Here is a 6,387-nt window from a genome sequence, read left to right on the forward strand (position 1 = left end):
ATATATACATATATATACATATATACATATATATATATATACATATATATATATATATATATATATACATATATATATATATATATACATATATATATATATATTGTTAAGAAAACTAAATAAGGAAGGAATCAATATATATTCTTTCATATTATCACGACCCAAGGCTACCCCCTCCGAAAAGTCTCATACAAGCCTCATAGCATAAGAACAAATGGAAAAGTGTGGAAATTTAAAAGTTTTCTTTACAATTGAAGTCTTTTATAAAATCAGAAAGTCTATAACATGTCACGACCGGAGAGCACCCCCTAGTCGTAAACGGCGTATTTGACCTCTCGAAGGTCTAATAAAATTCCTTAGCATACTTTCATCGCATAAACATAAAATAGCAGAAAATTTAATACTTTTTCATACCAAAACACAAGACTAAAAGTCATCTCATTTAAAACCATTAGTAAATAGTTAGTACATTAAGTCTCTTTCTTGTCATCTTAGACACAACATCAATACAATAGAGACACAGCCCTTAATAATACAAAGGAATATTTCTATACTATTACATGAACTTAAGTAAACTTTTGACATGAAGGTCCTTGAATCATTAAGGTAACTCTTGAACATGGGGATAGTAATCCAAGCTCTTCTATCTAGGAAAGATCCTTTAGATATCACCACCTACACTTGGTATAAAAGGATAAAGAAGAATGGTATTAGTATAAGAATTCACTAAGTATGATAATCATGTAAAAACAAGCTTTAAAGAGGACAATTTAGTTAGAAACCATGCATCATGTCTTTTTAGAGAAACTTCATGAACATTTGATACAATAATAACGATATAGTTCAATACACTTATAATAGGCATGGATACCATTCACAAAGACACATAATGTCATTTATCACATTTAAGACACATTCAGTATCTCCAATACATTACCTTTCCTTTGCAACTTAACTCTTTTACCTAAAGCAACCCCTAAGTAATACTTAGTGAATGCATGAATAGTATCCCATTCCACCATCCATACCAAAGTATCACCTTAAGGTCACCAAGGGTGAGCATGCATATAACCTTCATCAATTCAAGCACATACATTCATAAAGACACAAGCATTTAATAACATAATCTTCACATAAGAATCATCACCTAAGACAACTTTAAGTCACACTAGTGCAATGTGCAAATAGCATCCCAAAATACTATTCACACTAAGTGTTCCTATGAAGTCACCCTAGACTAGGAACATCACATTCATCAAGTCACCACATAATCATTCAACATTAGACATAAGACCAACATACTTCCTTAATGTTATATAAGGACACATTCATAAAGTTACTCTAAGTCATAACCCAATTAGTCTTTATGCAAATCTAAAAATAACATACAAGTTCATACTATAAATATCACCACAATGACACCGTAGTCAACATTTCATATTTAGAGTTCATTTCGTCAATACATTATAAAACCTTACTCATAACCCCAATCTAAGCCTACTGGTCCAATGTATATGTGAAGCCTCATAACCTCACACATACCAAGTAAACCAACAAGGAGATCACAAGCATTGCCATATACTTCATACATCCCCAAGACAAGTATAGCCAACAACATGCAGAATAAATAACGCTAACATCGTGTATATCAAATGAGACTAACATCATGCATATTAGTTATAACAAGTATGTCAATACTATAATGCCATTCATACGATATATATATATAGATATATATATATATAAACATAAAGAACTCTCCCTAGAATTCCCTTCAAGACTTACTTGTGCAATGTATAGGTAAAAACCCATTCCCTTACCCACACTAAGTAACATCTCTTAGGTAGTCCTAGTTAGTGTTCATTTTATTACTTCCATCTGTTCATTTTAACATTCAGGAAATTTCACCATAACCGAACTTAGATCATCTAAGCTAAATATGGAATCCGATATTATCCCCTCACATCGAAAGGAGGGCATCCTACTTGCCAAGTTGGTAGGACATATACATGATAATAGCATATAGGTGGATCCACTAGCTAGTTTCCTATGGGGCACATAGTTAAGGAACTAGAATTTTGTTACTAGAAACCCTTTTTATGTTAATTTGTATTGTAGTTTTCACCTCATTAGAACATCGAGTGAACCTCCCTTCCTTTGTGAAGGAAAACCTCTCATTGTCAAGTTCTCTCGGTGCTAATCTAAGTTCTCTTTTTAAAGAACCTTTAGATCTTTCTTAAACATCAGTTCATAAGATAGGCCCTAGGAAATTTACCCGTTATATAACATGTACATAGCTCATAGGTTATATGATGAGAATGTCCTTTCATCAAAACCAACATCATGTGAGATCCATTCACATAATCATAGCATAGTCTAATTTAGAGTACAATTGAGGAAATCTTATAAGAGACTCACATTCACTAGATTATGATTAACATCCTTCATTCATATATTTATGTGTGTAAGTACATATATGAGAAAGTCATCACATAAACACCTTTATACAACACATGTTCATACTTCATTAGTCATGTACTCCTAAAATGTAAAGATGACACATTCATATAGGGGTCATATAGGTTGGGGTGATTCTACAGTAGTACTTATCACAATTAAGCATGTAGGCCATACCTTACCCTAACATTATCATTAACATTATACTTCACATTATTAGTACACCTTAATCGTGATACCAACATTGAGGACTACATACATAACCTTCACGAAAAAACTTCATAATAATAATCATCATAACCACAATTCACATTACATCTATTTCCCTCAAGTCCATGATCACAACGTGCATAGAGAAACAATAAGTAAACATCTCCATCATAAGTGGACCATACCACACAACATCAATTCTCATACTATAGACTAGAATTTAGGTCATATATCAATACTAAAAAATTAACAATCAATAGATATAGATAGTAATAGAATTCGACAATACATCACAATCTAGGCATAATTCCATTAACATCTAATAAAGATCACAAAACCCACTTTATAGGCTAAATTGAGATATTAGGGAGATCATGGATTCTTCAAGGAATTAAATTGAAAATCATCTTAAAAATCTTGACCAAAAATTAATTTATCATTACAATGTCTTTGAAAACCATTTGACAATGAACCCACGCTTAGATTGGAAGTTGAGAAATTTGATCATAGAAACTCTTTGGAAAATCTTTTATAGAACTACTTAAATGAAAGGTTATCCAAGGATAAAGAGTTACCATACCTTATTGATTGAAGACCCATGATATTGGATAAGAATCAGTTGAAAATCCATCTTCTAGCTTGAGCTTGAGCTTGGCCTCTAATGGAGGTTTGAGAGAATTTTGGAAGAGAAGCGGCATTTGGATTTTTGATTTCTCATTGGGTATTTCAGTTTGACTTGGAAATGGGGGTAAAAATGACTTTCAAACAGTTTATAACCAACACCCAAAATATCCAAAACACCCCTACACTTATTTGGACTTTTAGAAATGTCCAACTTGACTTTTAAACGATGCGACCAAGTCTGGGACATGGATGCGCATCGCGGGGTCACTTCCAAATCTTGGTTCTGGAATTTATTTTGAGGAAGAACATTTCGTGACAAGACTCCATCACAAAGTTACATTTTTGCCTTTAAGTGAAGGCTGCGCGACGCGCATGCAGTCCCAAAAACCTGCTGCCCTGCAGCTTTCTTGGCCAACTTTTGTGTCCTTGGGGGGGGTTCTCAGGGAGTTCTACCCAAACATTTTGATCCTAAACATGTTTATTAAAACACTAGTGTCACCTCCACTGATATTAGACTCTAAGTAACACATAAAAACACATATATACAAGGACACACTAGCACACACAAAACTAGTTTTCGGATGTTTTGGTTGTCTCTTAACGTTTGACTTCTAAACTCTTTAGACAACCTATTAAAAGATATTTCTCAACTTATTAACAAGTTATTAACTCATAAAACTCATGTGAGGATCTACTTTGTCCTATTTCATTTTGAGGGTCCTAAAAATATCCCCTATTTGGGAACATTCGCTCTTGAATGACACTTAAAACACTTTCAACATTTTCAAGGACTAAATGACCCAATTAGAAGCTCACAATATTCAGCATTAATAAAATATAATAGTCAATGCACCAAACTTACAAAGAACACCAACTTCATACCATTATGCACTCGATTAAACACAAGTAAGTAGAAACTTCATTCACCCACTCCTAATGCATCAAAATCATAAACACTTCTCATAGTCATAGGAGGAACCACCTTCTCCTAATCATGACATGATCTTTACTTTTCATCTCATCAAAAGGCCCAATATGCAATAACATTCAAATTACACATAGGCATGATCAACTTTATAACTTATAAGGCAAATAAGTAACTCATACTAAATGCACATAAATCATGAGTAATGTAGATCAACTACATCTTATTATTTAGACATAATACCATCAAAGGACATGCATGACATTAACATATTTGATCATGTTGAAGGAGGAATTTCCTTCTCCTTAACATACTCACATGTCATCATGAAATTCATATACACGTATTTCACAAAAGTAAATTTATTTAAGGAGAAATTCTCAACTTCTAACCAAATCATAAACATACTTCCTTTCTCATGAATTCAAAATGGTAGATCACACCACATCACAACAATAGGAAGTTATTTCACAAAATTTCAATTTCTTGCATATCACTAGTTTTCATGAACATGCATCATTTAAGGAAATTATTAAAATTCATAGGCACACATCAATAATATTGGCTAGATACACCAACACTTCTCAAGAGTGAGTCTATATTAATATTTCCCAAATCACAAAATCACACTCATAGAGGGAAATCATCTTTTCTTATTTAAAGAAACTCATCACCTCAATATGGGGCCAAAATACCCCTTCATCAAAAGTGTAATCAAGCATGTTCATCTAACCATCTTATGAAGTCAAATGCACATTTACCATATCAAGATGTATAACAACATGAACATGAGAAACATGTATTTTACCAAAAATCCATTTTCATGTAATACGAATCTTTCAAAACATGCATAACATAGTGTCATCTAGGACATGCATATAATATGGAGAACATGCAACTTATACTCGTATGCAAGACTCCAAGACATGAACAAGCTACTAGGAACATCTTGGCCTCAATCTTGATTAAGAATGGAAGGAAAAGATGGGGATATCAACAACCTTACTACTCAACTCATCATCCCCCACATAGGGTAAACCCGTTTAAGAGCTTTAGCTTACCAACCCTTATAGTCAAGCACAAAATTCCCCTTCTTGGGATCAAGTTTACGCAAACCCTTTTTTATAAAAAAACCACCTCATTCTACTCTAAAGAAGGATCCATTTCTCACTAAATCTTCACTACACTCCATTAGGTGGGCATTTCAAGAGGTCCAAAAATGAGTATCTAAGTCACTCCACTTCATATTCATCACCCAAAGTGATTCTTAACATGGATAAGTTCAAGGAAGCTCAAAGTAGGAACATTAAGGGCACTCAAAACCTTACAACATAATATGATATTACGTTGTCAAGACTAAACCTCCATATTCTTCACATAATATGATATTACAACATTGAGGATTTCACTCCAACCCTCATAAAAGGAGCTTACCAATTCAACGTCAATGGGTACCACCCAAGCACCAATATTCCTCCAAGTCCATCACCTAAATGAAACTGATAAAAATCAAGTTGGGTTATACACCTCAACCACCTTTGGTCATAACTAAACCCAAAAATTCACCATATCTCATTTCTCAAGTCAAAACTTAGACCATTTCAACCTTTTGTAATGACCCGTTAGGCAATTTTCAGTACTAAGACTATTTAGACCATTCTTGTAAATTTTAATAGAAAATTTTAACTATTTGATAAATGCGATTATTAAGTTAACAACTATTTTTTTAAGGAACAAGTGAAATTAAATAATTAATGGGTGATACCCCTAATTTATAAATAACTCCTTTAATATTTGGACCGGATAATTAAATAAAGTTAATGAAATTTACCACTTTTATACCTAATTATTTTATTTAGAAAAGAGAGGAGCGCATACACATACCTGGCCGGTGAACGGAAGAGGGAGACTTCGAATTCATAGATCAGGTAATGAATGATTAATCTTGATTCTCCTTATTGATTGGATAGAAATTATATTATAGGTATTTAAGCATATTAAATTGGTTGGGAAAGGATTGAAAATTTGCAATGTTATCCTGCTAACTTTTAAGAGTTTTGGGAGGGGGACAAAGCATGCTTGCAACCATTGGCTAATCATTGCAAATGATTGAAGTAATTGGCTTACAAAAATGTATTTGTTGGGGATCAAATTAGGGGATCAAATTATAG

The sequence above is a fragment of the Solanum pennellii genome, chromosome 3 (genome assembly GCF_001406875.1).
Source record: "Solanum pennellii chromosome 3, SPENNV200".
NCBI classification, from domain to species: domain Eukaryota; kingdom Viridiplantae; phylum Streptophyta; class Magnoliopsida; order Solanales; family Solanaceae; genus Solanum; species Solanum pennellii.